We start from the raw sequence: 11,079 nt of genomic DNA, 5'->3' as shown, positions 1-11,079 counted from the left end.
GGCGAAAACTCCGCCCTGAACCTGGCCGAGAAATCGCTCCAAGTCATCGCGTCCAACGCAGCATCATCCCCCAAAGCATGACCAATCTCCTCCCACCAATCCCTCGCTCTGTCCTTCAGAAGACAGGAAGCGAGTCTGACCTTGTCCCCCTCAGGACACCGGCTTGTACGGAATGCGTTGGCAACATCAGCCAACCATCTGCTGCTAGCGATGGGGTCCCTAGCCCCATGACAATCTGGTGCCCCGCAAGCCCTGAACTCTCGAAATGTCAAGGTACGCGCTCCCATCAATGCCATCATCTTAGTACGAAAGGCTCCCAGCCTCTCATCCAAAATCTCCAATATACCCACCTTGACCGTGCCAAAGATCACAGGAGTCTGAAGTCCTGCTCCAAAATCTCCAATATACCCTACTAACAGATCTTGTCCTAAGGCCTCGCCTATCTCTGGGCCCCGCCCTTGTCCTGCTACTTATGAGTCATGGAACCCCGTCCATACTCCTGCTGATGGTGAGGTACGGGCCCAGCCCACCCTCACTCCTTCCCTAACTTGGGCCTCGCCCCTGATCTGCTGCTACTGAGATGTGGAGCACCATCCACACTCTGCTATTGGTGAGATACGACACCTTGCCCACACTCACCTCCCTACCAGGCACATACAAGTATCACACAGACAACAAGTATAAACTATCACATAAACCATTCCTTGGGCACCCGCCCTCTATCATTGGACCTCGTCCCGAATATCGTACTAGCATACTGTGCCTAGGGCTAACCCCCGAGTCTTCTACTCATAACTACATGGGCCGACATTGTGGCCGTAGACCCATTCATACAAAGGGAAACTCACCTGCACTGGCTGAATTGGCTGATGAACCCACTAGTTGCTGTCCGGTAACTCTCTAAACTCCTGCTCCACTCGCTCCCTAAGCTACCAATATCAATGCAACACTGAGTCTAACTGACCCCCGAAAGACAACCAAGTCAACTCTGGTCAAAGTCAAAGTCCTGGTCAAAGTCAACCTTCCAGGTCAACCCTAATCGCCGAGTCACCCTATTGACTCACCAAGTTCATATGTTCAGAGTCCTTCTATTCGCGACTCGACTCGCCGAGTCAGTCCATGACTCGCCGAGTCTACCGATTTCCGAGTCCTGACTTGTCCAACTCACCGAGTCTCCATTCGACTCACTGATTCGAGTCTCAACTCGAAGGGTTTGGGATTCCGCGACCTGACTCGCCGAGTCCAAGAAGAGACTCGCTGAGTCCAAGACAAACTTCGACAGACTCGCCGAGTTGTTCATCCAACTCGCCGAGTTCCTGCCCAACTTCATCTGACTCGACGAGCTGTTCATCCCACTCGTCGAGTTCCTCCAAATCTTCATGCTACTCGCCGAGTCCACTCAAAGGACTCGCCGAGTCCATTCAGATCTCCATACATGCAGAGGACTTTTGAGTCATGCATGGACTCCACACTGTAGATCTACCCTTCCCAAGCCTATTCCTCACGTAAAGTTGCAAACTTTACGTGTAGAGAAGGAGATCTAGGCAAAATACACCATAAACTAGGGTTTAAGGCAAAGAGGCTCCATAATCAACTCAAGGGCAGATACTTTATGCTTCTCAAGACCATAATATGCTTAGATCTGAAGTAGCAACTTCAGATCTGGCTTCTGACTCAAAAGGGGTAGCTAATCATGGTTAAAAGCCCCCAAAACTCACAACCATAATATATCTAAAGGAGGTAAACGACTTAATACCTTCAATAACTCAGAAAGTTTCCCCAATCTTCAGATCTAAGGCCAATCCTTGAAGCTTCAATGATTCCCCTCTTTCTTTTTCCTTCAAATCCCTCAAAAATGGCTTGGAAGCTTGAATGGGCAACAATGGGGCTTAGAGTTCGATGTTCTGGGTGAAAGAAGCAGTAAAGGAACCCTAGGGGAGAGAATGAGACGTTTAAATAGGCTCCAAGTCCCGAATTTAGGGTTTTCCTCGCACAGACTAGACTCACCGAGTCCCCTTGGCCGACTCGTCGAGTCGGTCACTTACTCCTCGACCCAGATCCCGCTTGGACTCGTCGAGTTCCTCCTTGGACTCGCCGAGTCTCCCCTTAAAGTTAGGGGTTTCTTTCCTTTCTTGGCCTTCAAAACTTTGGGTTTTATAACTCTCCCCCACTTAAACTAAACTTCGTCCTCGATGTTTTCTATGGCCCACCGCCTGCGATCTGCATCCAATATCCCACCAATTATTCCAACACTAGCTGCCTACCTTCGCTGGCCTTCCGCTCGGTCATTCCGACTAACACTAATCCTTGCGGATAATAGACTCGGGTAACCCTGACCCTGAACATCCTGGAAACACAACTTACTCACCGACAATCCTTCTGGTACTCACCGAGTACTGCACTGAACCTATAGGGGTTCACCTCTTCTTTCCTTGCGTGAATTCCTTGCCTTCCCAAGGTAAAGCTCCATAACCAACTATTTCCTCTGTCACTGTGAAGGTCCTATCCTTCACCAACTCCATCACCCCCGCTATTTCCAGTACGGGTCATCACCGCCAGTAACCACTGACACTCCTCTCTGTCAAAACTTGGTGCCGAGCACCCCTCGATTCAACTAACTGAATTCCACCATACACTGCTTACCCGCGGTATTACTGACTGAAAATTCTGCTATTCCTTGTCTGTCTTCCGGATGAACTGAGACCACCCTGGTCCCTACCAACCTATCAATGTATGGATTACCGGCTCCCACCGGTAGCTAGTCCCAACACCACCACTAGTCGCTCCTAGCGACTTCCGAAGAAACTTCGACCACCTATAACTGCTCAATCTATTCTGCCATTTAGGCACTACAAACATGGGATCCCCGATCCCCTAACTTGACACTAAGGTCCCTACCAGGTCCCACCTGCGCTGCTAAAACTCACGGGCCTCGCCCACGGGTCCCACCTGCCTCTATCCTTCTAGTCCCACTAGTCTAATCACTCTCGCTCGGGCCTCACCCACGGGTCTCACCCAACCATACTACTGAGCAAACCTGCTCTCAGGTCTCATCTACACTGCTAATCTCATACGGGCCTCGCCCACGGGTCTCACCCAACTATATCCTGGAACGGCCTCTCCCAAGGTCTCACCTCTCTAGGGCTATACAGGCAAACTCCCTATCATTCTCATCCACTACCTATTCCTGATCCCTATCTGATCACTAGGAGATAAGGGCCTTGCCCCAACTCCGCTAACCAAGCTACTAAGGAATGCTACGGATTACCCGTAGTCTTACATCACCATCCATTGCTGACTGCTAGTGAATGCTACGGCTGCCCCGTAGTCTTACAACACTTCCACCACTAACTGCTAGTGAATGCTACGACTGTCCCGTAGTCTTACATCACTTTCTACCACTGACTGCTAGTGAATGCCACGGCTGCCCCGTAGTCTTACATTACTTCCTACCACTGACTACTAATACAAAGGCACCCATATGTCATTAGCTCTCAAGATCCTCATTCCGACTCCCTCGAGTCCTACAGGCGATCCACAACCTGAATTCCCAACCACGTACTAACCATTACCATCACATGCACTAGCTGATGGGGAGTTTCTCAAACTCCCAACCCTGAAATCCTCAATCCATCAAATGTTGAACTACTTCTTTTCCTTCTCGGAGGTCGCACACTCATTCTGGGTCTGCGTGCTCCTACCTTTGCACAATCGGAGGATTCTCCCCCACTTTGATCCTGCTTACCCCTTGTTGCTCAATACTCAAAAAGAAATCCCAATCCTTGCTACCATTCCATAATCAATCTGCTGAGGAACCCAAGCTTACCATAGCTAGGGATCTAACCAATCCATCTCTAACACTATACAACTCCGATCTAGCGAGACATACCAAGTCCCTCCCAAGCATGCTACAGTTACTGCATCCTATGTAACCTTCTCCAATAGGGCACATCCCCTTACTACCATTCAAATATCCAAGGTATGTAGATGGCATATAACTCGATCACAATCAACCGCTCAAAAATATAATACTCATACTGATAATGATGCAGAACCATAATAATATAATCATGCACAAATAAAAGAACTGAAAATGGAAATCGCATACCTGCAACGTCCGGTGCTAATCGCGCCTCCAAGGTAGTCATATGAAGAGATCTGCCTCCTACCGCAGGCGCCTCTGCACGGCCCTGACGGCCGTCTGTGATCCTCAAAGTTGCAGGGGCAGGTGCCATCACCCGTCCTGCTGAAAACAAACTGGCGCACTGGGCCTTCTTGTGGCCCCGCTGATTGCAGTGAAAACATAACAAGTCTGATCCCTGTGAGGTGGTAACAGTACAATCCCTGCTGAAATGACCAGTCTGACCGCACTTGAAACAACCAGACTCACCACCGCTACCACTCCTGCACGCGCCCCCGTGCGCCCTGCCACACTTCCCACACCGACTGCGGTCCTGATAATCCCTCGATCTCGAATCCGATCCCTTGGGCCTTTTGCCCGAACCTGCAGCTACCTGAACCTCATCCGGCTTCCTCTTCCGGATCTGCTCCAAGTCAATTTCCCTCTCTCTAGCCCGAGAAATCATATCTTCCAGCGTCTTATAGCTGGATCTGCTTACGAACTCCCTCATGTCATCCCTCAACATCTCATGGTAACGGGCCTTCTTCATCTCCTCATCCACGACATACTGCGGTACAAGAAGACCCCTCTCCCTGAACTTGGCGGTGATCTCTGCCACAGTCTTAGTGGTCTGCGTCAAATCCTGAAACTCCCGTGCCAACTGTTGCACCTCAATAATCGGCGAAAACTCCGCCCTGAACCTGGCCGAGAAATCGCTCCAAGTCATCGCGTCCAACGCAGCATCATCCCCCAAAGCATGACCAATCTCCTCCCACCAATCCCTCGCTCTGTCCTTCAGAAGACAGGAAGCGAGTCTGACCTTGTCCCCCTCTGGACACCGGCTTGTACGGAATGCGTTGGCAACATCAGCCAACCATCTGCTGCTAGCGATGGGGTCCCTAGCCCCATGACAATCTGGTGCCCCGCAAGCCCTGAACTCTCGAAATGTCAAGGTACGCGCTCCCATCAATGCCATCATCTTAGTACGGAAGGCTCCCATCCTCTCATCCAAAATCTCCAATATACACTCCTTGACCGTGCCAAAGATTACAGGAGTCTGATCTAGAATATTGCGCGTAACCTCGGCGGATATCAACTCCCTCATTCGCTCCTCGATCTGCTTGGCCCCTGAACCCGAGCCTGATCCCTCTCCGGCGCCTGATCCGCCCGCTGGTCTCTCTCTCTTAACGTCACCATGCTGAAAACATAATACATCCACTATCAGAATACTCATCACTGCTGCGAGACCAAACACACTCCTACCAGGTTCCCGGTCTTGTCTCGGCCTCTCCCGAATCAAGTACGGATCCTCTGCTTTCAGTAGTACGGGCCCATACTACCTTCCACATCTATCCTTACTTTCCTCAGGAATTGCTTTGACTCCACCAGGTCCCTTACCTACTACTACTGCTCCCAGCACTATCTCATCCTAGGCTTGCTCTAGGGAAACCTCTGACTCAACTCAAACCAGTCCTCAACTGCGGGAGGTCTCCTTGTGATGCCAATTAGCCATCACCTGGATACCATCACATGTGACGAGGCTTAGATAATCCTTCGAGTAAAAGACTCGTCCCTACAACGGTTGGACTCAAACGAGAGCTGCGAAAAAGGGCCAAATCCAGCACTCTGAGATTATCCAACCCTGATCACATGTGACGTGACGTATCCACCTAATGGCTAACTCCCATCACTCGGAATCCCATATTGCACAAAGCAAGCAGCATTCAGACAAGGGGAAAATCTAACCACAACATACTCAAGCAATCATATCCAAATAGCAAGAATCTGAACTAGCATGCAACACAAACTCATAGACCCACACAAACTCATAAACTCAAGCATAACCTAAACAGGATATCCTACTATTGTCTAATCAGCACTATCATGCAGCTCAAAACACATATAATAGGCACATAAGGCATTATCCCTAGATCCTTAGTCCTAATCTAGCATGCTGTTCTATCAACTGATAATCATAACATAAACTTGTATGGGTATTTTGGGGTACTTACTTGAGCTCGGTTGATTGCATGCACCAGACCCTTTTTCTCTTTTCAAAGTTCTTTTCTTTCTGAATTATTTTTGCTTTTCTAAAACTGTTTTCTTTCCCAAAACTCTCTTTTTACAAAACTGTCTTTTCATTTTGAGATCTTCTATACCAATTCCTCAGTTTGAGTTCAGACACACCCGAGAGCATGTATGAATCCCTCAAACCAAGGCTCTGATACCAACTTGTAACATCCCAAAATTCAAGACTAAAAATTTTCTTTTAATAAAACATCACTTAAAGCAAAATCATCAATCCAAATATAATCAGAGTATTAATTTCCAAAACACATGTTCATTATTAGAGTAAAACATTCCCAAACTGTCTAATCAATGGTGTGTGCCATGCGATCACCCCGAGCTCTTCCCTCTGCTACCGGAAGTACCTGAAACCAAAACTGAAAACCGTAAGCACGAAGCTTAGTGAGTTCCCCACCCTACCACATACCATGCATAACCACATACTGCACATACTGGGCCACGCCCGCTATCCTGGGCCTCGCCCCCTACCTCGGGCCTCGCCCGCTACCTCGGGCCTTGCCCGCTACAACGGCCCCGCCGCTCCAGGCCCCACCTGGCATCGAGCCCCGCTCGGATACATAACTGTTTCACTTAGGCCTCGCCTGTCACAGGGCCTCGCCCACTAACATATAATAACACATAAACATATCACATCACATCACATAAGTTAAACACATACTAACGGATCTTGTCCTAAGGCCTCGCCTATCTCTGGGCCCCGCCCTTGTCCTGCTACTGATGAGTCATGGAACCCCGTCCATACTCCTGCTGATGGTGAGGTACGGGCCTAACCCACCCTCACTCCTTCCCTAACTTGGGCCTCGCCCCTGATCTGCTGCTACTGAGTTGTGGAACACCATCCACACTCTGCTATTGGTGAGATACGAGACCTCGCCCACACTCACCTCCCTACTAGGCACATACAAGTATCACACAGACAACAAGTATAAACTATCACATAAACCATTCCTTGGGCACCCGTCCTCTATCATTGGACCTCGTCCCGAATATCATACTAGCATACTGTACCTAGGGCTAACCCCCGGGTCTTCTACTCATAACTACATGGGCCGGCATTGTGGCCGTAGACCCATTCATACAAAGGGAAACTCACCTCCACTCGCTGAACTGGCTGATGAACCCACTAGCTGCTGTCCGGCAACTCTCTGAACTCCTGACCCCCGAAAGACAACCAAGTCAACTCTGGTCAAAGTCAACCTTCCAGGTCAACCCTACTCGCCGAGTCACCCTATTGACTCGCCAAGTTCATATGTTCAGATTCCTTCTATTTGCGAATCGACTCACCGAGTCTGTCCATGACTCGCCGAGTCTACCGATTTCCGAGTCCTGACCTGTCCAACTCACCGAGTCTCCATTCGACTCACTGATTCGAGTCTCCACTTGAAGGGTTTGGGGTTTCGCGACCTGACTCGCCGAGTCCAAGAACATACTCGCTGAGTCCAAGACAACCTTCGACATCTATCCGTACTTTCCTCAGGAATTGCTTTGACTCCACCAGGTCCCTTACCCACTACTACTGCTCCCAGCACTATCTCATCCTAGGCTTGCCCTAGGGAAACCTCTGACTCAACTCAAACCAGTCCTCAGCTGCGGGAGGTCTCCTTGTGATGCCAATTAGCCATCACCTGGATACCATCACATGTGACGAGGCTCAGATAATCCTTCGAGTAAAAGACCCGTCCCTACAACGGTTGGACTCAAACGAGAGCTGCGAAATAGGGCCAAATCCACACTCTGAGATTATCCAACCCTAATCACATGTGACGTGACGTATCCACCTAATGGCTAACTCCCATCACTCGGAATCCCATATTGCACAAAGCAAGCAGCATTCAGACAAGGGGAAAATCTAACCACAACATACTCAAGCAATCATATCCAAATAGCAAGAATCTGAACTAGCATGCAACACAAACTCATAGACCCACACAAACTCATAAACTCATGCATAACCTAAACAGGCTATCCTACTACTGTCTAATCAGCAATATCATGCAGCTCAAAACACATATAATAGGCACATAAGGCATTATCCCTAGATCCTTAGTCCTAATCTAGCATGCTGTTCTATTAACTGATAATCATAACATAAACTTGTATGGGTATTTTGGGGTACTTACTTGAGCTCGGTTGATTGCATGCACCACACCCTTTTTCTCTTTTCAAAGTTCTTTTCTTTCTGAATTATTTTTGCTTTTCTAAAGCTGTTTTCTTTCCCAAAACTCTCTTTTTACAAAACTGTCTTTTCATTTTGAAATCTTCAATACCAATTCCTCAGTTTGAGTTCAGACACACCCGAGAGCATGTCCGAATCCCTCAAACCAAGGCTCTGATACCAACTTGTAACATCCCAAAATTCAAGACTAAAAATTTTCTTTTAATAAAACATCACTTAAAGCAAAATCATCAATCCAAATATAATCGGAGTATTAATTTCCAAAACACATGTTCATTGTCAGAGTAAAACATTCCCAGCCTATCTAATCAATGGTGTGTGCCATGCGATCACCCCGAGCTCTTCCCTCCGCTACCGGAAGTACCTGAAACCAAAACTAAAAACCGTAAGCACGAAGCTTAGTGAGTTCCCCACCCTACCACATACCATGCATAACAACATACTGCACATACTGGGCCACGCCCGCTATCCTGGGCCTCGCCCCCTACCTCGGGCCTCGCCCGCTACCTCGAGCCTCGCCCGCTACAACGGCCCCGCCGCTCCAGGCCCCGCCTGGCATCGAGCCCCGCTCGGATATAGATCTGTTTCACTTAGGCCTCGCCTGTCACAAGGCCTCGCCCACTAACATATAATAGCACATAAACATATCACGTCACATCACATAAGCTAAACACATACTAACGGATCTTGTCCTAAGGCCTCACCTATCTCTGGGCCCCACCCTTGTCCTGCTACTGATGAGTCATGGAACCCCGTCCATACTCCTGCTGATGGTGAGGTACGGGCCCAGCCCACCCTCACTCCTTCCCTAACTTGGGCCTCGCCCCTGATCTGCTGCTACTGAGATGTGGAACACCATCCACACTCTGCTATTGGTGAGATACGACACCTTGCCCACACTCACCTCCCTACCAGGCACATACAAGTATCACACAGACAACAAGTATAAACTATCACATAAACCATTCCTTGGGCACCCGCCCTCTATCATTGGACCTCGTCCCGAATATCGTACTAGCATACTGTGCCTAGGGCTAACCCCCGAGTCTTCTACTCATAACTACATGGGCCGACATTGTGGCCGTAGACCCATTCATACAAAGGGAAACTCACCTGCACTGGCTGAATTGGCTGATGAACCCACTAGTTGCTGTCCGGTAACTCTCTGAACTCCTGCTCCACTCGCTCCCTAAGCTACCAATATCAATGCAACACTGAGTCTAACTGACCCCCAAAAGACAACCAAGTCAACTCTGGTCAAAGTCAAAGTCCTGGTCAAAGTCAACCTTCCAGGTCAACCCTAATCGCCGAGTCACCCTATTGACTCACCAAGTTCATATGTTCAGAGTCCTTCTATTCGCGACTCGACTCGCCGAGTCTACCGATTTCCGAGTCCTGACTTGTCCAACTCACCGAGTCTCCATTCGACTCACTGATTCGAGTCTCAACTCGAAGGGTTTGGGATTCCGCGACCTGACTCGCTGAGTCCAAGAACAGACTCGCTGAGTCCAAGACAACCTTCGACAGACTCGCCGAGTTGTTCATCCAACTCGCCGAGTTCCTGCCCAACTTCATCTGACTCGACGATCTATTCATCCCACTCGTCGAGTTCCTCGAAATCTTCATGCTACTCGCCGAGTCCACTCAAAGGACTCGCCGAGTCCATTCAGATCTCCATACATGCAGAGGACTTTTGAGTCATGCATGGACTCTAAACTGTAGATCTACCCTTCCCAAGCCTATTCCACGCGTAAAGTTGCAAACTTTACGTGTAGAGAAGGAGATCTGGGCAAAATACACCATAAACTAGGGTTTAAGGCAAAGAGGCACCATAATCAACTCAAGGGCATATACTTTATGCTTCTCAAGACCATAATATGCTTAGATCCGAAGTAGCAACTTCAGATCTGGCTTCTAACTCAAAAGGGGTAGCTAATCATGGCTAAAAGCCCCCAAAAATCACAACCATAATAGATCTAAAGGAGGGAAATGACTTAATACCTTCAATAACTCCGAAAGCTTCCCCAATCTTCAGATATAAGGCCAATCCTTGAAGCTTCAATGATTCCCCTCTTTCTTTTTCCTTCAAATCACTCAAAAATGGCTTGGAAGCCTAAATGGGCAACAATGGGGCTTAGGGTTCGATGTTCTGGGTGAAAGAGGCAGTAAAGGAACCCTTGGGGAGAGAATGAGACGTTTAAAAAGGATTCAAGTCCCGAATTTAGGGTTTTCCTCACACAGACCAGACTCGCCGAGTCCCCTTGGCCGACTCGCCGAGTCGGTCACTTACTCCTCGACCCGGATCCCGCTCGGACTCGTCGAGTTCCTCCTTGGACTTGCCGAGTCTTCCCTTAAAGTTAGGGTTTTCTTTCCTTTCTTGGCCTTCAAAACTTTGGGTGTTACAGAATTGAAAAAAGAAATAAAGAATTGGAAAAATGATGATGAAAAAAATGATTTAAAAAAATAAATTCAGAAAGAAAGATCGAGAACCGAATATGATACAATGTTAAGATCGAGAGAGAGAGAGAGAGAGAGAGAGAGATAGAGAGAAATTCAGCTCATTCTTTCATTGACTGAATTCATTAAGTTACAACTGAACCATAGGAACTATTTATATACAATGATCTATCTAAAAACTAACTGTAACAAATAGTAATACATAAATGACTAAAATGCCCCTGAGTCTATAAGAGAC

The sequence above is a fragment of the Lactuca sativa genome, chromosome 3 (assembly GCF_002870075.4).
Source record: "Lactuca sativa cultivar Salinas chromosome 3, Lsat_Salinas_v11, whole genome shotgun sequence".
In the NCBI taxonomy this organism is placed as follows: Eukaryota; Viridiplantae; Streptophyta; class Magnoliopsida; order Asterales; family Asteraceae; genus Lactuca; species Lactuca sativa.
This window is presented reverse-complemented; position numbering follows the sequence as displayed.